The sequence below is a fragment of the Oncorhynchus keta genome, chromosome 7 (genome assembly GCF_023373465.1).
Source record: "Oncorhynchus keta strain PuntledgeMale-10-30-2019 chromosome 7, Oket_V2, whole genome shotgun sequence".
NCBI classification, from domain to species: Eukaryota; Metazoa; Chordata; class Actinopteri; order Salmoniformes; family Salmonidae; genus Oncorhynchus; species Oncorhynchus keta.
In genome coordinates, this window is record NC_068427.1 from 45,973,455 (window position 1) to 45,993,817 (window position 20,363).

General features: G+C 47.3%; 1 protein-coding gene across 4 annotated transcripts in view; it reads left to right on the plus strand.

The window, feature by feature from the left end:
• LOC118386441 (dedicator of cytokinesis protein 9-like) overlaps positions 1 to 20,363 on the plus strand; it is a 195,835-nt gene that overhangs the window by 26,568 nt on the left and 148,904 nt on the right. The window lies entirely within an intron of this gene.

The following is a 20,363-nucleotide window of genomic DNA, read 5'->3' on the forward strand; positions in this document are numbered from 1 at the left end:
AACGTTTTTTTTTTTTTGAATTTTTGTTTTAAGCCTATCCCACGCCTTAACCCTTACCTTAACCATTCAGAGTTAATGCCTAACCTTACAGTTGAAGTCAGAAGTTTACATACACCTTAGCCAAATGCATTTAAACAGTTTTTCATTTTTTTTCTCCAGTTTTTCACAATTCCTGACATTTAAACCTAGTAAAAATTCACTGTCTAAGGTCAGTTAGGATCACCACTTTATTTTAAGAAATTGAAATGTCAGAATAATAATAGAGAGAATGATTTAATTCACTTTCTCAGTGGGTCAGAAGTTTACATACACTCAATTAGTATTTGGTAGCATTGTCTTTAAATTGTTTAACTTGGGTCAAACATTTCAGGCAGCCTTCCACGAGCTTCCCACAATAAATTGGGTGAATTTTGGCCCATTCCTCCTGACAGAGCTGGTGTAACTGATTCAGGTTTGTAGGCCTCCTTGCTCGCTTTTTCAGTGCTGCTCACAAATTTGCTGTAGGATTGCGGTCAGGGCTTTGTGATGGCCACTCCAATACCTTGACTTTATTGTCCTTAAGCCATTTTGCCACGACTTTGGAAGTATGTTTGGGGTCATTGTCCATTTGGAAGACCCATTTGCAACCAAGCTTTAACTGATGTCTTGAGATGTTGCTTCAATATATCCACATAATTTTCCATCCTCATGATGCCATTTATTTTGTGAAGTGCACCAGTCCCCCCTACAGCAAAGCAACCCCACAACATGATGCTGCCACCCCTGTGCTTCATGGTTGGGATGGTGTTCTTTGGCTTGCAAGCTTCCCACATTTTCCTCCAAACATAACGATGGCCATACAGTTCTATTTATGTTTCATCAGACCAGAGGACATTTCTCCAAAAGGTACGATCTTTGTCCCCATGTGCAGTTTCAAACCGTAGTCTTGTCTTTTTTATGGCGGTTTTGGAGCAGTGGTTTCTTCCTTGCTGAGCGACCTTTCAGGTTATGTCGATATTGGACTCGTTTTACTGTCGATATAGATACTTCTGTACCTGTTTCCTCCAGCATCTTCACAAGGTCCTTTACTGTTGTTCTGGGATCGATTTGTACTTTTCACACCAAAGTATGTTCATCCACAGGTACACCTCCAATTGACTAAAATTATGTCACTTAGCCTATCAGAAGCTTGGTTCAGGTAGTACTCAGGTATTTTTCTGCCATAGAAACAATTGAGCGGGCCGCCTCAGGTATTTTTGTTGTTGTTGGAATGTCTAAGGCCAAACTGATCAAATACATTTGAAAAAATAATACTTTTGTTGATTTTTTTTTGGGGGGGGGTGTAAAAACGCTTTAGTGTAAACTTAAACGACTAAAACCAAATATAAAGTATGTAGAAAAGATAATGGACTTACTGTATATATTTTTGTTATAATCTTTGAGAACTAACTATCACCAAAATAAAAGCGAGACAATTTAAAATTCCCAAAACAATTAATTTAACAGTATTGATTTTGTTATTAAGTTTGAGCAAAAGGACACAGCATTCAGTAGTCATATGTGGGTTAAATCACTGGGGAAGCCAAGCCAGTAAAAAAGCCATATTACAACCTATGTATTGTAATAATTGCGTTGTTTGCTCTATAACCTGTTAGTTTATATTCCTCGCCACCATGATATACAGTGACTTGCGAAAGTATTCACCCCCTTAGCATTTTTCCTATTTTGTTGCATTACTACCTGGAATTAAAATACATTTTTGGGGTGTTTGATTTGATTTACACAACGTGCCTTCCACTTTGAAGATGCTAAATCTTTTTTTATAGTGAAACAAACAAGAAATAAGACAAAAAAAACTGAAAAGTTGAGCATGCATAACTATTCATCCCCCCCAAAGTAAATACTTTATACAGCCACCTTATACAGCAATTACAGGTGCAATTCTCTTTCAGTCATACCACAAATGTTCAATGGGATTGAGGTCTGGGCCTTGACTAGGCCATTCCAAGACGTTTAAACATTTCCCCTTATACCACTCAAGTGTTGCTTTAGCAATATACTTCGGGTCATTTTCCGGCTGGAAGGTGAACCTCTGTCCCAGCTTAAATCTCTGGAAGACAATCAGGTTTCCCTCAGGAATTTCCCTATACTTAGCGCCATCCATCATTCCTTCAATTCTGACCAGTTTCCCAGTCCCTGCCAATGAAAAACATCCCCTCAGCATGATGCTGCTGCCACCATGCTTCACTGTGGGAATGGTATTCTCGGGGTAATGAGAGATGTTGGGTTGCGCCAGACATAGCGTTTTCCTTGATGATTTAGTCTCATCTGACCAGAGTACCTTCTTCCATATGTTTGGGGAGTCTCCCACATGCAGGCTTACTATGGTCAGGCTTACTATGGTCACTGAAATTTCATTAAGACTCAATCCATGTGGTATGCAACTACTGCAGAGAGAGTGTGATAAATCCCTTTAAAGCCATAACTATCCATAACTATTTTCAGGTCTGGTACATTATGTATTTATGATTTAGGAAAGATAGGGTGTGTTTTAGGGATCTACTTAAAGTTCCAGGTCTCCACCACCGCCTGACTGGAGTCGGCCGACAGTAAGAGATGAAAGTGAAAGTTTGTTATGGCATTGTTATTGTTCCTCTGGGACCCCCCCCCCCGCCCAGTCTCAGTTGGTGTGTTTCACTGCCAGTTGCCTTTGGACTGTATCTTGTCTGCTGCTGTAGTCATAGTATTCATCCCCTGTCAGAGCTATGCTTTGTCATAAAAAGGCAAGTATAGATGTGTTTCTGTACTCAAATCAAAATGATAGAAATCGCAGTAGAGATTAGGCCATTATCTCTGATCATGTCCCCCTCCCCCAGTACCTGCTGCTAGTTTGATTAAATGAGATTATAAAGCTCTTCATCGTTATCAACAGTAGGCTAGCCTAGCTCATGCACCGTATCTGTGTGGTACCTGTCTGCCGTAACCTGGCTGCATTGTTGGCATTCCTCGGGGGGGTGGGGGTGAGGGGGGGCTGAAGATGGAGGGGGTTGGTGTTCAGGTTGCCTGGCCTGAGCGCTGGACCTGGGGCTGGACCTGGGGATGGACCTGGGGATGGACCTGGGGCTGGACCTGGGGCTGGACCTGGGGCTGGAACTGGGGATGGGCTGGGCTGGACCTGGGGCTGGACCTGGGGCTGGACCTGGGGATTGACCTGGGGCTGGAACTGGGGATGGACCTTGGGCTGGACCTGGGGATGGACCTGGGGCTGGACCTGGGGATGGACCTGGGGATGGACCTGGGGCTGGAACTGGGGATGGACCTGGGGATGGGCTGGGGCTGGACCTGGGGCTGGACCTGGGGATGGACCTGGGGCTGGAACTGGTGATGGGGCTGGGCTGGACCTGGGGATGGGCTGGGGCTGGGGCTGGACCTGGGGATGGACTGGGGCTGGACCTGGGGATGGACTGGGGCTGGAACTGGGGATGGACCTGGGGCTGGACCTGGGGATGGACCTGGGGCTGGACCTGGGGATGGACCTGGGGCTGGAACTGGGGATGGGCTGGGCTGGGCTGGACCTGGGGCTGGAACTGGGGATGGACCTCGGGCTGGACCTGGGGATGGGGCTGGGCTGGACCTGGGGATGGACCTGGGGCTGGAACTGGGGATGGGGCTGGGCTGGACCTGGGGATGGGCTGGGGCTGGACCTGGGGCTGGACCTGGGGATGGACCTGGGGCTGGAACTGGGGATGGGGCTGGGCTGGACCTGGGGATGGGCTGGGGCTGGAACTGGGGATGGACCTCGGGCTGGACCTGGGGATTGACCTGGGGATGGACCTGGGGATTGACCTGGGGCTGGACCTGGGGATGGACATGGGGCTGGACCTGGGGATGGACCTGGGGATGGAACTGGGGATGGACCTGGGGATGGACCTGAGGCTGGACCAAGGATTTAAGAACCTTTCGATCGTAGAGGAATCATGATAATAGGTTGGTGATGGGGCTGGGCTGGACCTGGGGATGGGCTGGGGCTGGGGCTGGACCTGGGGATTGACTGGGGCTGGACCTGGGGATGGACTGGGGCTGGAACTGGGGATGGACCTGGGGCTGGACCTGGGGATGGACCTGGGGCTGGAACTGGGGATGGGCTGGGCTGGACCTGGGGCTGGAACTGGGGATGGACCTGGGGCTGGACCTGGGGATGGGGCTGGGCTGGACCTGGGGATGGACCTGGGGCTGGAACTGGGGATGGGGCTGGGCTGGACCTGGGGATGGGCTGGGGCTGGACCTGGGGCTGGACCTGGGGATGGACCTGGGGCTGGAACTGGGGATGGGGCTGGGCTGGACCTGGGGATGGGCTGGGGCTGGAACTGGGGATGGACCTCGGGCTGGACCTGGGGATAGACCTGGGGATGGACCTGGGGATTGACCTGGGGCTGGACCTGGGGCTGGACCTGGGGATGGACCTGGGGCTGGAACTGGGGATGGGCTGGGGCTGGACCTGGGGATGGACCTGAGGCTGGACCAAGGATTTAAGAACCTTTCGATCGTAGAGGAATCATGATAATAGGTTGCCCATTCGAGCAAATGTACTTGAAAGACTGAACTGTTGTTTTGGAAACCTGACACAAGCCCGTTGTTCTCTACAGCTCCCACTCTCCCACCATCTAGCCTTTGCTGGGGCATTGTTATGTATGAGACTTCCTTTGCTGGGGCATTGTTATGTGTGAGACTTCCTTTGCTGGGGCATTGTTATGTGTGAGACTTCCTTTGCTGCCTGCGGGTGCAGGCAGCGATCGGTTGAAAAGCATGCATTTGGTTTTACTAGCGTTTAAGAGCAGTTGGAGGCCACGGAAGGAGTGTTGTATGGCATTGAAGCTCGTTTGGAGGTTAGATAGCACAGTGTCCAATGACGGGCCGAAAGTATATAGAATGGTGTCGTCTGCGTAGAGGTGGATCAGGGAATCGCCCGCAGCAAGAGCAACATCATTGATATATACAGAGAAAAGAGTCGGCCCGAGAATTGAACTCTGTGGCACCCCCATAGAGACTGCCAGAGGACCGGACAGCATGCCCTCTGATTTGACACACTGAACTCTGTCTGCAAAGTAATTGGTGAACCAGGCAAGGCAGTCATCCGAAAAACCGAGGCTACTGAGTCTGCCGATAAGAATATGGTGATTGACAGAGTCGAAAGCCTTGGCAAGGTCGATGAAGACTGCTGCACAGTACTGTCTTTTATCAATGGCGGTTATGATTCGAGATGGTCAGTGACCTGTTTGTTGACTTGGCTTTCGAAGACCTTAGGTAGGCAGGGCAGGATGGATATAGGTCTGTAACAGTTTGGGTCCAGGGTGTCTCCCCCTTTGAAGAGGGGGATGACTGCGGCAGCTTTCCAATCCTTGGGGATCTCAGACGATATGAGAGGTTGAACAGGCTGGTAATAGGGGTTGCGACAATGGCGGCGGATAGTTTCAGAAATAGAGGGTCCAGATTGTCAAGCACAGCTGATTTGTACGGGTCCAGGTTTTGCAGCTCTTTCAGAACATCTGCTATCTGGATTTGGGTAAAGGAGAACCTGGAGAGGCTTGGGCGAGGAGCTGCGGGGGGGGGCGGAGCTGTTGGCCGAGGTTGGAGTAGCCAGGCCGTTGAGAAATGCTTATTGAAGTTTTTGATAATCATGGATTTATCGGTGGTGACAGTGTTACCTAGCCTCAGTGCAGTGGGCAGCTGGGAGGAGGTGCTCTTGTTCTCCATGAACTTCACAGTGTCCCAGAACTTTTTGGAGTTGGAGCTGCAGGATGCAAACTTCTGCCTGAAGAAGCTGGCCTTAGCTTTCCTGACTGACTGTGTGTATTGGTTCCTGACTTCCCTGAACAGTTTGCATATCACGGGGACTATTCGATGCTATTGCAGTCCGCCACAGGATGTTTTTGTGCTGGTCGAGGGCAGTCAGGTCTGGAGTGAACCAAGGGCTGTATCTGTTCTTAGTTCTGCATTTTTTGAACGGAGCATGCTTATCTAAAATGGTGAGGAAGTTACTTTTAAAGAATGACCAGGTATCCTCAACTGACGGGATGAGGTCAATGTCCTTCCAAGATACCCGGGCCAGGTCGATTAGAAAGGCCTGCTCACAGAAGTGTTTTAGGGAGCATTTGACAGTGATGAGGGGTGGTCGTTTGACTGCGGCTCCGTGGCGGATACAGGCAATGAGGCAGTGATCGCTGAGATCCTGGTTGAAGACAGCGGAGGTGTATTTGGAGGGCCAGTTGGTCAGGATGACGTCTATGAGGATGCCCTTGTTTACAGAGTTAGGGTTGTACCTGGTGGGTTCCTTGATGATTTGTGTGAGATTGAGGGCATCTAGCTTAGATTGTAGGACTGCCGGGGTGTTAAGCATATCCCAGTTTAGGTCACCTAACAGAACAAACTCTGAAGCTAGATGGGGGGCGATCAATTCACAAATGGTGTCCAGGGCACAGCTGGGAGCTGAGGGGGGTCGGTAGCAGGTGGCAACAGTGAGAGACTTATTTCTGGAGAGAGTAATTTTCTAAATTAGTAGTTCGAACTGTTTGGGTATGGACCTGGAAAGTATGACATTACTTTGCAGGCTATCTCTGCAGTAGACTGCAACTCCTCCCCCTTTGGCAGTTCTATCTTGACGGAAGATGTTATAGTTGGGTATGGAAATCTCTGAATTTTTGGTGGCCTTCCTGAGCCAGGATTCAGACAAGGACATCAGGGTTAGCAGAGTGTGCTAAAGCAGTGAGTAAAACAAACTTAGGGAGGAGGCTTCTGATGTTGACATGCATGAAACCAAGGCTTTTTCGATCACAGAAGTCAACAAATGAGGGTGCCTGGGGACATGCAGGGCCTGGGTTTACCTCCACATCACCCGCGGAACAGAGAAGGAGTAGTATGCGGGTGCGGCTAAAGGCTATCAAAACTGGTCGCCTAGAGCGTTGGGGACAGAGAATAAGAGGAGCAGGTTTCTGGGCATGGTAGAATATAATCAGGGCATAATGCGCAGACAGGGGTATGGTGGGGTGCGGGTACAGCGGAGGTAAGCCCAGGCACTGGGTGATGATGAGAGAGGTTGTATCTCTGGAATTGCTGGTTGTAATGGGTGAGGTCAACGCATGTGTGGGAGGTGGGACAAAGGAGGTAACAGAGGTATGAAGAGTGGAACTAGGGGCTCCATTGTGAACTAAAACAATGATAACTAACCTGAACAACAGTATACAAGGCATATTGACATTTGAGAGAGACATACAGCGAGGCATACAGTAATCACAGGTGTTGAATTGGGAAAGCTAGCTAAAACAGTAGGTGAGACAACAACAGCTAATCAGCTAGCACAACAAACAGCAGGTAAAATGGCGTTGACTAGGCAACGGGCCGACAGATAAAACAAACAAGCAGAATGGAGTACCGTGATTAATGGACAGTCCAGCGTGCATCAGCTATGTAGCCAAGAGATCAGTGTCCAGGGGGCAGCGGTGGATGGGCAGGGAAGCTGGACTGGCGAGTGTTATCCAGGTTTAAAAAAAAATAACAATGACTAAATAGCTTGTAGCTAGTTAGCTGGTTAGCGTCTGGAGCTTCTTGAGTGTGTTCTAAAAAAATAAAAATAATAGCGATTCCATATCACATTGGGTGAGGCAGGTTTCCGGAAGGTATAAACAAATTAAAAATCGAAAAGAGATAGAGAGTAAATATGGGTCTTGTGAGTGTTTGGGACGCGGCGAATCAGACGCTTAGCAGACCTGTGCTAACAAGCTAACAGTTCGTAGGCCCGGGCTAGACAAGGTAGCAGTTAGCGGACCGGAGCAAGACAAGCTAGCAGTTAGCAGGCCGAATTAGCAAGCAGGGAGATAGCGAGGGCTAGAGAGTTAGCCTTTGGGGGACGTCGCGATGGGGTGAGTCTGTTTATTCCTCTTCATGCGGTGACATCGATAGACCGGTCGTGGGCCCGGGTATTGCAGCCCAGGAGTATGCTACAGGTACTCTGGCCAGGCTAGCTTCAAGCTAAGTGGGTGGAAACGCTAGCTAGCTAGTTGTGAAGATCCAGCTGAAAAAATGTTCCGTTTGCAGTGGGAATCCGGGGATGAATCCGGGGATGAAAAATAAATAGGTCCGTTATGCTCTGGTTAGAGTCGCGTTGTTCGAACTGGCGAGAGCTTTCCGGGCTGAAGGTTAGCTGATGACCGGTTAGCTGAAGACCGCTAGCATAGCTGGTGGTTAGCTGGCTAGCTTCAGTTGAGGGGTTCCGGTTCCGAAGTAAATATAAATACTTTAGGAAAATAGCTACATTGGGTGAGGCGGGTTGCAGGAGAGTATTTGGAAGCTTAGGTTTAGCAAAATGTTTTTAAAGAGATATGCGAAGAAAAATATGTAAAAAACGAAAAAGAAACAATATATACATGGGACATGACACGACAGGACGACTTACTGCTACTGCTACGCCATCTTGGAAGCATATCACACCACACACACACCTAATCTGTCCCTATTCAAGGCAGGCGAGTAGCCTTCCTAAAACAGGGATGCAATATGCAGTTCGATATTGACTGTCCCAGACCAAGGCAGGCGAGTAGCCTTCCTGAAAAAGGGATGCACTATGCAGTTCAACATCCCATAACATGTGTTTCCTCTCTGTCAGGAAGGGTGGGAGGCTCTGAGGGGGGTACTGTACACCCCCGCCCCACTACCCACCAGCTCACATTGCCATGGCAGGAGCAGGGAGAGGTGTGTGTACGCGTGCATGTGTGTGCGTGTGGCACCAGTCATTACAACAGAGCTAAACACTGACCCAGATGTACTTTTTTATTTCTCATTTTTAGGACCAAACTGAAATCCTTACAGCGTGTCTTTGCCTCCTCTGCTAAATCTGTGAATGCACTCTGCATTCTGGCCAGTGTCCACTGTCCAGTCACTAGGGCTGTGCATTCTGGCCAGTGTCCACTGTCCAGTCACTAGGGCTGTGTTGATACCAGCATCATGATATTTCTTCCATGGCAAAAATGAAAACACGAAGCAGACAACTCAGTGTTGTCCATTATTATTTCGCTAGTCTCGTGCAGATAGTCTCCCAGCTCCATACCACATATACGATTCCACACCAGAGACTGGGGTTCAATCCCCATGTGCTCTCTCTCCTCACCTACTTTATATCATGTTATTGTGTTGTGTTGTACAGTAGGGGACATTGGACCAGCCATACAGTATACTGTACAGTCTTATCATGTTATTGTGTTGTGTTGTACAGTAGTGGACATTGGACCAGCCATACAGTATACTGTACAGTCTTATCATGTTATTGTGTTGTGTTGTACAGTAGGGGACATTGGACCAGCCATACAGTATACTGTACAGTCTTATCATGTTATTGTGTTGTGTTGTGTTGTACAGTAGGGGACATTGGACCAGCCATACAGTATACTGTATAGTCTTATCATGTTATTGTGTTGTGTTGTAAAGTAGGGGACATTGGACCAGCCATACAGTATACTGTATAGTCTTATCATGTTATTGTGTTGTGTTGTAAAGTAGGGGACATTGGACCAGCCATACAGTATACTGTACAGTCTTATCATGTTATTGTGTTGTGTTGTACAGTAGGGGACATTGGACCAGCCATACAGTATACTGTACAGTCTTATCATGTTATTGTGTTGTGTTGTAAAGTAGGGGACATTGGACCAGCCATACAGTATACTGTATAGTCTTATCATGTTATTGTGTTGTGTTGTAAAGTAGGGGACATTGGACCAGCCATACAGTATACTGTACAGTCTTATCATGTTATTGTGTTGTGTTGTAAAGTAGGGGACATTGGACCAGCCATACAGTATACTGTATAGTCTTATCATGTTATTGTGTTGTGTTGTAAAGTAGGGGACATTGGACCAGCCATACAGTATACTGTACAGTCTTATCATGTTATTGTGTTGTGTTGTACAGTAGGGGACATTGGACCAGCCATACAGTATACTGTATAGTCTTATCATGTTATTGTGTTGTGTTGTAAAGTAGGGGACATTGGACCAGCCATACAGTATACTGTACAGTCTTATCATGTTATTGTGTTGTGTTGTAAAGTAGGGGACATTGGACCAGCCATACAGTATACTGTATAGTCTTATCATGTTATTGTGTTGTGTTGTAAAGTAGGGGACATTGGACCAGCCATACAGTATACTGTATAGTCTTATCATGTTATTGTGTTGTGTTGTAAAGTAGGGGACATTGGACCAGCCATACAGTATACTGTACAGTCTTATTGACTGGACGTGAAAGGAGCAGCCGGTTGTAATGCATTAAACTGTGCCCTTATTTAACTATATAACAATATAACACTAATTCATTAAACTGTGCCCTTATTTAACTATATAACAATATAACACTAATTCATCAAACTGTGCCCTTATTTAACTATATAACAATATAACACTAATTCATCAAACTGTGCCCTTATTTAACTATATAACAATATAACACTAATTCATTAAACTGTGCCCTTATTTAATTATTTAACAATATAACACAAATGCATAAAAACGTGCCCTTATTAAACCCCCAACCATTAGAGTACTGTCATTAAAGGGATGTTTCAGGATTTTATCTATTTCCTCAGAATCAGATGAACTTGTGGATACAATTTGTATGTATCTGCGTGCTGTTTGAAGTAAGCATGCAAGTAGATACCATAGAAGGGAAAGGAAAAGGGAAAGGGGGATACCCAGTCAGTTGTCCAATTGAATGCGTTCAACTGAAATGTGCCATCCGGCATTTAACCCAACCCCTCTCAATCAGAGACTTCCATTCACATTGCGCTAACGCTAGTTAGCATAAACTTGTTAAACCTCCTCTGACTTCCTTCATACTGGATGCAGAGACATGTAAACAGTGGTATCCATGAGTTCATCTGACTCCGGGGAAGTTGATAAAGAGCTTCATTGCCAAACTCCCGACATATCCCTTTAAGGGATTAACTACTGCTTGTTGTCCAACAGATGGCTCTGTATGTAGCGAGATTTCCTGAAAAATCCCAGAATAAAAATCTTAGTTACTCTGAGTAAATTGGCATATGTCATTTGAGACGGTTAAACTTAGCATTGCAAACATACAGTAGTGTACAGGCATTGGGCAGAGGGAGGGAGGGAGGGAGGGAGGGAGGGAGGGAGGGAGGGAGGGAGGGAGGGAGGGAGGGAGGGATGGATGGCAGGAAGCCATCATCACCCAGCTGGGGCATGCTGAGAGGAAGGTGCAGAGAGTGGGGCACGCTGGGAGGAAAGAGTCACAACGGGAGGGGACTCTAATCTTCAGAATCCCCACTCTGAAAACCAGCATGGGACAGAACTCTGGGTTGTGAAACTAACACTTGGAGACAGTGAGTGAGAGAGAACCTGAAAGCTAGGGGATCAAATGTGCCCCTCATTCATCAATACAGTCTATTTTTAAACAAATAGAGGGCGAGAGGAAACCACAACCTTTAGCATGTGCTTATTGAACATATCCCATACAGTCCTGTATTACAGGAAAGGGGAGGAGCAGCAGGAAGGGGGAGGAGCAGCAGGGAGGGGGAGGAGCAGCAGGAAGGGGGAGGAGCAGCATGAAGGGGGAGGGGCAGCGGGAAGGGGGAGGAGCAGCATGGAGGGAAGGAGGAGGAGCAGCAGGGAGGGGGAGGAGCAGCAGGAAGGGGGAGGAGCAGCAGGGAGGGGGAGGAGCAGCAGGAAGGGGGAGGAGCAGCATGGAGGGGAAGGGGGAGGAGCAGCAGGAATGGGGAGGAGCAGCATGGAGGGGAAGGAGCAGCAGGAAGGGGGAGGAGGAGCAGCAGGAAGGGGGAGGAGCAGCAGGGAGGGGGAGGAGCAGCAGGAAGGGGGAGGAGCAGCATGGAGGGGAAGGGGGAGGAGCAGCAGGAAGGGGGGAGCCGCATGGAGGTGAAGGGGGAGGAGCAGCAGGAAGGGGGAGGAGCAGCATGAAGGAAGAGGAGCAGCAGGAAGGGGGAGGAGCAGCATGGAGGGGAAGGAGCAGCAGGAAGGGGGAGGAGCAGCATGGAGAGGAAGGAGCATCAGGAAGGGGGAGGAGCAGCAGGAAGGGGAAGAGAAGGAGCAGCAGGAAGGGGGAGGAGCAGCAGGAAGGGGGAGGAGCAGCAGGAAGGGGAAGGAGCAGCAGGAAGGGGAGGAGCAGCAGGAAGGGGGAGGAGCAGCATGGACGGGGAAGGAGCAGCAGGAAGGGGAAGGAGCAGCAGGAAGGGGGAGGAGCAGCAGGAAGGGGGAGGAGCAGCAGGAAGGGGGAGGAGCAGCAGGAAGGGGGAGGAGCAGCAGGAAGGGGAAGGAGCAGCAGGAAGGGGGAGGAGCAGCAGGAAGGAAGGAGCAGCAAGGAAATTACTATCTGCACGAGACTAGCGACGTAGTAATGGTCAATGAGGAGTCATTTACTGTATGCAGTTAGTATTATTCTCTCTCCCAGTGGCTGGCCCCTATAAGACCCCCATCACTCCATCTCCCGAGTGGCCCAGCTGTCTCAGACACTGCATTGCAGTGCTTGAGATGTCATTACAGACCCAGGTTCGATCCCGGGCTGTGTCACAACCGGCCGAAACTGTGAGTCCCATAGGGTGGCACATAATGGGTCCAGGTTAGGGGAGGGCTTGGCCGGGGGCAGGGGCTTTACTTGGCTCCACGTGCTCTTGTGACTCCTTGTAGCTGACCGTGCACCTGAAGGCTGATTTTAGTTGTCAGTTGAACAGTGTTGCCTCCGGGTTAAGTGGACGGGTTTTAAGGAGCGCGGTTTGGCGTGTCATGTTCCGGAGGACGCATGACTTGACCTTTGCCTCTCCCGAGCCCATTGGGGAGTTGCATCGAAGAGACAAAATAGCAATTGGGGAGAAAAATGGGGTAAAATACAAACAACAACAAAAGTATAGAAAAAAAGAGCCCCATCATGTCTGGTAACTGCCCGCGCACACCTCTACACTAGACAACATGCTGCACCATTTCCTGTGTCTGATTTGAGGAAAAGCCCACAGGACACACATGGCTTTTCCTCACCCCGTCTGTTAGGCCAGTCTGTGTTTGTCTAACCCTGATCAGTCGTTTATTGACTTGTGGATTCTGAAGCCTCATGTCACCTGGGAAGCAGGTTTTACAGTCACGGCCACTTGGTAAAAGCCATTGTTCTCTAAAATGATTGAATGAGTAGTCATGCTTAGGTTTGCTTACACATTGTGGTTATCACAATGTTGTCAATAGGTGTTTGGTTCCCTCAGGCCCTCCGGGTCCCTCTGCCTGCCCCTGTGGCCAGCAAGTCTCCCAATGTGAGTACTGATTGTTTTCTCACTGACCTGCTGCCCAGGGCTTAGTTGTAAGCTGTTAACAATGACTGCAGTGTTTTGATAGGTTGACACTCGGGCCCAGTTGGTCAGCTCTGTGACTGACGAAGATGGCCTAGTGTTGGACAGCTCTGTGACTGACGAAGATGGCCTAGTGTTGGCCAGCTCTGTGACTAACGAAGATGGCCTAGTGTTGGTCAGCTCTGTGACTGACGAAGATGGCCTAGTGTTGGTCAGCTCTGTGACTGACGAAGATGGCCTAGTGTTGGTCAGCTCTGTGACTAACGAAGATGGCCTAGTGTTGGTCAGCTCTGTGACTGACGAAGATGGCCTAGTGTTGGTCAGCTCTGTGACTGACGAAGATGGCCTAGTGTTGGCCAGCTCTGTGACTGACAAAGATGGCCTAGTGTTGGCCAGCTCTGTGACTGACGAAGATGGCCTAGTGTTGGTCAGCTCTGTGACTGACAAAGATGGCCTAGTGTTGGACAGCTCTGAGACTAACGAAGATGGCCTAGTGTTGGCCAGCTCTGTGACTGACAAAGATGGCCTAGTGTTGGCCAGCTCTGTGACTGACGAAGATGGCCTAGTGTTGGTCAGCTCTGTGACTGACAAAGATGGCCTAGTGTTGGTCAGCTCTGTGACTGACGAAGATGGCCTAGTGTTGGACAGCTCTGAGACTAACGAAGATGGCCTAGTGTTGGTCAGCTCTGTGACTGACGAAGATGGCCTAGTGTTGGTCAGCTCTGTGACTGACAAAGATGGCCTAGTGTTGGACAGCTCTGAGACTAACGAAGATGGCCTAGTGTTGGCCAGCTCTGTGACTGACAAAGATGGCCTAGTGTTGGACAGCTCTGAGACTAACGAAGATGGCCTAGTGTTGGCCAGCTCTGTGACTGACAAAGATGGCCTAGTGTTGGCCAGCTCTGTGACTGACGAAGATGGCCTAGTGTTGGTCAGCTCTGTGACTGACAAAGATGGCCTAGTGTTGGTCAGCTCTGTGACTGACGAAGATGGCCTAGTGTTGGACAGCTCTGAGACTAACGAAGATGGCCTAGTGTTGGTCAGCTCTGTGACTGACGAAGATGGCCTAGTGTTGGTCAGCTCTGTGACTGACAAAGATGGCCTAGTGTTGGACAGCTCTGAGACTAACGAAGATGGCCTAGTGTTGGCCAGCTCTGTGACTGACAAAGATGGCCTAGTGTTGGCCAGCTCTGTGACTGACGAAGATGGCCTAGTGTTGGCCAGCTCTGTGACTGATGAAGATGGCCTAGTGTTGGCCAGCAAGTCAGGCTGTGATTTGTCATGCACCATCATTGGTGAGGACATATAGGCACAGGACAGGGATGACTCTCTCTCTCTCTCTCTCTCTCTCTCTCTCTCTCTCTCTCTCTAACTCTCTCTCTCTCTCTCTCTCTCTCTCTCTCTCTCTCTCTCTAACTCTCTCTCTCTCTCTCTCTCTCTCTCTCTCTCTCTCTCTCTCTCTCTCTCTCTCTCTCTCTCTCACACACATGATCTCTCTCTCTCACACGATCTCTCTCTCTCACATGCTCTTGCTCTCTCACTCTCTCTATTTCTCTCACACTCTCTCTCAAACTCTCTCCCTCTCACACTCTCGCTCTCTCTCTCACTCTCAATGTGTAAACCTAGGGTATAAGCAGGGATGACTAAACAGTATTATAATGCTCAATGATCAGAAGAAGGAAAATAATAATTTGTCACGTCAGAGAGCCTGACTACAGCTCAATACTGGCAGAGCAAAAATAAATATGGCCTTTATAATTAGTGTTCATATCTAAAACACAATACTCAATCATGACTCCCTATCTAGAGAGGACCTTAGTAATCACATCATTATATTGGCAGTATGGTGAACCAAGACGGATTACTGAACATGTTTTCAGATCTAACCACAACCATTTGTAGTGCGTGCAATTTTTAATTTTTTACCTTTATTTAACCAGGCAAGTCAGTTAAGAACAAATTCTTATTTTCAATGACGGCCTGGGAACAGTGGGTTAACTGCCTGTTCAGGGGCAGAACGACAGATTTGTACCTTGTCAGCTCAGGGGTTTGAACTCGCAACCTTCCGGTTACTAGTCCAACACTCTAACCACTAGGCTACGTTGCCACCCCAATGCAAAACTGAACACAAATGTACATGCAAATGGGATTTTGTGGTATGAAAATATGATGTTTCTGAATATGACTAAACAAGAGGATGGTGTGTTAAGTATGAACAGTTGCCTATAGGTGGCAGTAGCTCCACTGGTGGCAGTAGCTCCACTGGTGGCAGTAGCTCCACTGGTGGCAGTAGCTCCACTGGTGGCAGTAGCTCCACTGGTGGCAGTAGCTCCACTGGTGGCAGCTCCACTGGTGGCAGTAGCTCCACTGGTGGCAGTAGCTCCACTGGTGGCAGTAGCTCCACTGAGAGTCATATTGTGCTGGATAACTCTGCAGGTAAGGAAGTGCAGTTGAACTTGAATGTCTTTGATGAGAAAACTTTACAGCAACTTAACAGTACAGATGTAACATTGTGTTGCCTACAGACTGATTGGTCCTGTGTGGCTCAGTTGGTAGAGTATGGCACTTGCATAGTCAGGGTTGTGGGTTCAATTCCCACAGGAGACCGGTACAAACAAATATAGAAATGTTTCCACTCACTGTAAGTCACTCTGGATAGAAGTGTCAACTAAATGTGTCAAATGTAGTGAGTTGAGCACGAGAATACTAAAAACTGTCATGTAATAAATGAGAAAATTATCTGAAATGTAGTGATATGATCACTTATCTTGTGGTACGGTCATGAGAATAGCAATGAAGCCAATGAGGGTCATAGTTCTAGAAACATCCTCCGTCTTTATCCTGAGACTTTAGCTTCACTACTATATATATATATCTTTCTCTCTGAGGACCTGAGCCCTAGGACCATGCCTCAGGACTACCTGGCCTGATGACTCCTTGCTGTCCCCAGTCCACCTGGTCGTGCTGCTGCTCCAGGTTCTGCTGTTTTCAACTCTCTAGAGACAACAGGAGCGGTAGAGATACTCTGAACGACCGGCTATGAAAAGCCAACTGACATATACTCCTGAGGTGCTATTATCTGACCCTGCTGGTCATCAAGGAACATTTGAACATCTTGGCCATGTTCTGTTATAATCTCCACCCGGCACATCCAGAAGAGGACTGGCCACCCCTCACAGCCTGGTTCCTCTCTAGGTTTCTTTCTAGGTTCCTGCCTTTCTGGGGAGTTTTTCCTGGCCACCGTGCTTCTACACCTGCATTGCTTGCTGTTTAGGGTTTTAGACTGGGTTTCTGTACAGCACTTTGTGACATCAGCTGATGTAAGAAGGGCTTTATAAATACATCAGTAGTGAGGAAGGCTTGCCTAGGGTTTATAGTGTGTTAACCAGATGCATAAATCTCTGTAGTATAGGGTTATAGTGTGTTAACCAGATGAATACATCTCTGTAGTATAGGGTTATAGTGTGTTAACCAGATGAATACATCTCTGTAGTATAGGGTCTATAGTGTGTTAACCAGATGAATATATATCTGTAGTATAGGGGTTATAGTGTGTTAACCAGATGAATATATATCTGTAGTATAGGGTCTATAGTGTGTTAACCAGATGAATATATATCTGTAGTATAGGGTCTATAGTGTGTTAACCAGATGAATACATCTCTGTAGTATAGTGTCTATAGTGTGTTAACCAGATGAATACATCTCTGTAGTATAGGGTCTATAGTGTGTTAACCAGATGAATACATCTCTGTAGTATAGGGGTCTATAGTGTGTTAACCAGATGAATATATATCTGTAGTATAGGGGTCTATAGTGTGTTAACCAGATGAATACATCTCTGTAGTATAGGGTCTATAGTGTGTTAACCATATGAATATATATCTGTAGTATAGGGGTCTATAGTGTGTTAACCATATGAATATATATCTGTAGTATAAGGGTCTATAGTGTGTTAACCAGATGAATACATCTCTGTAGTATAGGGTCTATAGTGTGTTAACCATATGAATATATATCTGTAGTATAGGGGTCTATAGTGTGTTAACCATATGAATATATATCTGTAGTATAGGGGTCTATAGTGTGTTAACCAGATGAATACATCTCTGTAGTATAGGGTCTATAGTGTGTTAACCATATGAATATATATCTGTAGTATAGGGTTATAGTGTGTTAACCAGATGAATATATATCTGTAGTATAGGGGTTATAGTGTGTTAACCAGATGAATATATATCTGTAGTATAGGGGTCTATAGTGTGTTAACCAGATGAATATATATCTGTAGTATAGGGTCTATAGTGTGTTAACCAGATGAATACATCTCTGTAGTATAAGGTCTATAGTGTGTTAACCATATGAATATATATCTGTAGTATAGGGTCTATAGTGTGTTAACCAGATGAATATATATCTGTAGTATAGGGTCTATAGTGTGTTAACCAGATGAATATATATCTGTAGTATAGGGGTTATAGTGTGTTAACCAGATGCATAAATCTCTGTAGTATAGGGTTATAGTGTGTTAACCAGATGAATACATCTCTGTAGTATAGGGTTATAGTGTGTTAACCAGATGAATATATATCTGTAGTATAGGGGTTATAGTGTGTTAACCAGATGCATAAATCTCTGTAGTATAGGGTTATAGTGTGTTAACCAGATGAATATATATCTGTAGTATAGGGGTCTATAGTGTGTTAACCAGATGAATACATCTCTGTAGTATAGGGGTTATAGTGTGTTAACCAGATTAATATATATCTGTAGTATAGGGTCTATAGTGTGTTAACCAGATGAATATATATCTGTAGTATAGGGGTCTATAGTGTGTTAACCAGATGAATACATCTCTGTAGTATAGGGTCTATAGTGTGTTAACCAGATGCATAAATCTCTGTAGTATAGGGTCTATAGTGTGTTAACCAGATGAATACATCTCTGTAGTATAGGGTCTATAGTGTGTTAACCATATGAATATATATCTGTAGTATAGGGTCTATAGTGTGTTAACCATATGAATATATATCTGTAGTATAGGGGTTATAGTGTGTAGTATTTACAGCAGGGCTATTCAACTATTCAACGTCAGATTTTGGCTGGTATTTTTTTCCAGATATTTTATTAATGTCCAGGATTGATCAAAGGGTCAGTCTAAATTATTCAACTTGACGGATCTAGAGTGGGGCAGTAGAGTGGGGCAGTAGAGTGGGGCAGTAGGGGTTAGTAGAGTGGGGCAGTAGAGTGGGGCAGTAGGGGTTAGTAGAGTGGGGCAGTAGAGTGGGGCAGTAGAGTGGGGCAGTAGGGGTTAGTAGAGTGGGGCAGTAGAGTGGGGCAGTAGGGGTTAGTAGAGTGGTGCAGTAGATGTTAGTAGAGTGGGGAAGTAGGGTTAGTAGAGTGGGGCACTAGGGGTTAGTCGAGTGGGATAGTAGGGGTTACTAGAGTGGGGCAGTAGGGGTTAGTAGATTGGGGCGGTAGGGTTAGTCAGGGGGGCAGTAGGGTTAGTAGAGTGAGGAAGTAGAGGTTAGTAGAGTGGGGCAGTAGGGGTTGGTAGAGTGGGGCAGTAGGGGTTAGTAGAGTGGGGCAGTAGAGGTTAGTAGAGTGGGGCAGTAGGGTTAGTAGAGTGGGGCACTAGGGGTTAGTAGAGTGGGGAAGTAGGGGTTAGTAGAGTGGGGCAGTAGGGTTAGTAGAGTGGGGCAGTAGGGTTAGTAGAGTGGGGCAGTAGAGGTTAGTAGAGTGGGGCACTAGAGGTTAGTAGAGTGGGACAGTAGGGGTTGGTATAGTGGGGCAGTAGGGTTATTAGAGTGGGGCAGTAGGGGTTAGTAGAGTGGGGGTGTAGGGTTAGTAGAGTGGGGCAGTAGAGGTTAGTACAGTGGGGCAGAAGAGGTTCGTAGAGTGGGGCAGTAGGGGTTAGTCAAGCAGGGTAGTAGAGGTTAGTAGAGTGTGGCAGTAGAGGTTTGTAGAGTGGGGCAGTAGAGGTTAGTAGAGTGGGGCAGTAGAGGTTAGTAGAGTGTGACAGTAGAGGTTAGTAGAGTGGGGCAGTAGAGACAGCTGATCCCTGTGATTCAGCACCACCCAGCCTGGCCTCAATTATTCATCATTAGCACAGAAAGGACAGCACAGTACTACTGTACATTCCTACACACACACACACACATACACAGACTGGTTTCTCCCCTGCACAGCAGCACTGTCAGTACCAGTTTATCATTGGCAGTCAATCCTCTCCAAGGCTTCCACCTCTTGATGAGGGGATTAGTTGCTTTGTGGTGATGGTGAAGGGTGCAGTGTGATTGGTTGGTGTTGATGGTGAAGGATGGAAAGGTGGAGTGTGATTGGTTGGTGGTGATGGTGAAGGTGGAGTGTGATTGGTTGGTGCTGATGGTGAAGGGTGTAGTGTGTTCGGTTGGTGGTGATGGTGAAGAATGGTGGAGTGTGATTGGTTGGTGGTTATGGTGAAGAATTTGGAGTGTGATTGGTTGGTGGTTATGGTGAAGAATGGTGGAGTGTGATTGGTTGGTGGTTATGGGGAAGAATGGTGGAGTGTGATTGGTTGGTGGTGATGGTGAAGAATGGTGGAGTGTGATAGGTTGGTGGTTATGGTGAAGAATTTGGAGTGTGATTGGTTGGTGGTTATGGTGAAGAATTTGGAGTGTGATTGGTTGGTGGTGAGGGTGAAGAAGGGTGGAGTGTGATTGGTTGGTGGTGATGGGGAAGAATGGTGGAGTGTGATTGGTTGGTGGTTATGGTGAAGAATGGTGGAGTGTGATTGGTTGGTGGTTATGGTGAAGAATGGTGGAGTGTGATTGGTTGGTGGTTATGGTGAAGAATGGTGGAGTGTGATTGGTTGGTGGTTATGGTGAAGAATGGTGGAGTGTGATTGGTTGGTGGTGAGGGTGAAGAAGGGTGGAGTGTGATTGGTTGGTGGTGATGGGGAATGGTAGAAAGTGCAGTTGGATTGGTTGGTGGTGAAAGGTCTAGTGGATTCCCAGCAGTACTCATGGACTGTACCTCTTGATGGTTTATG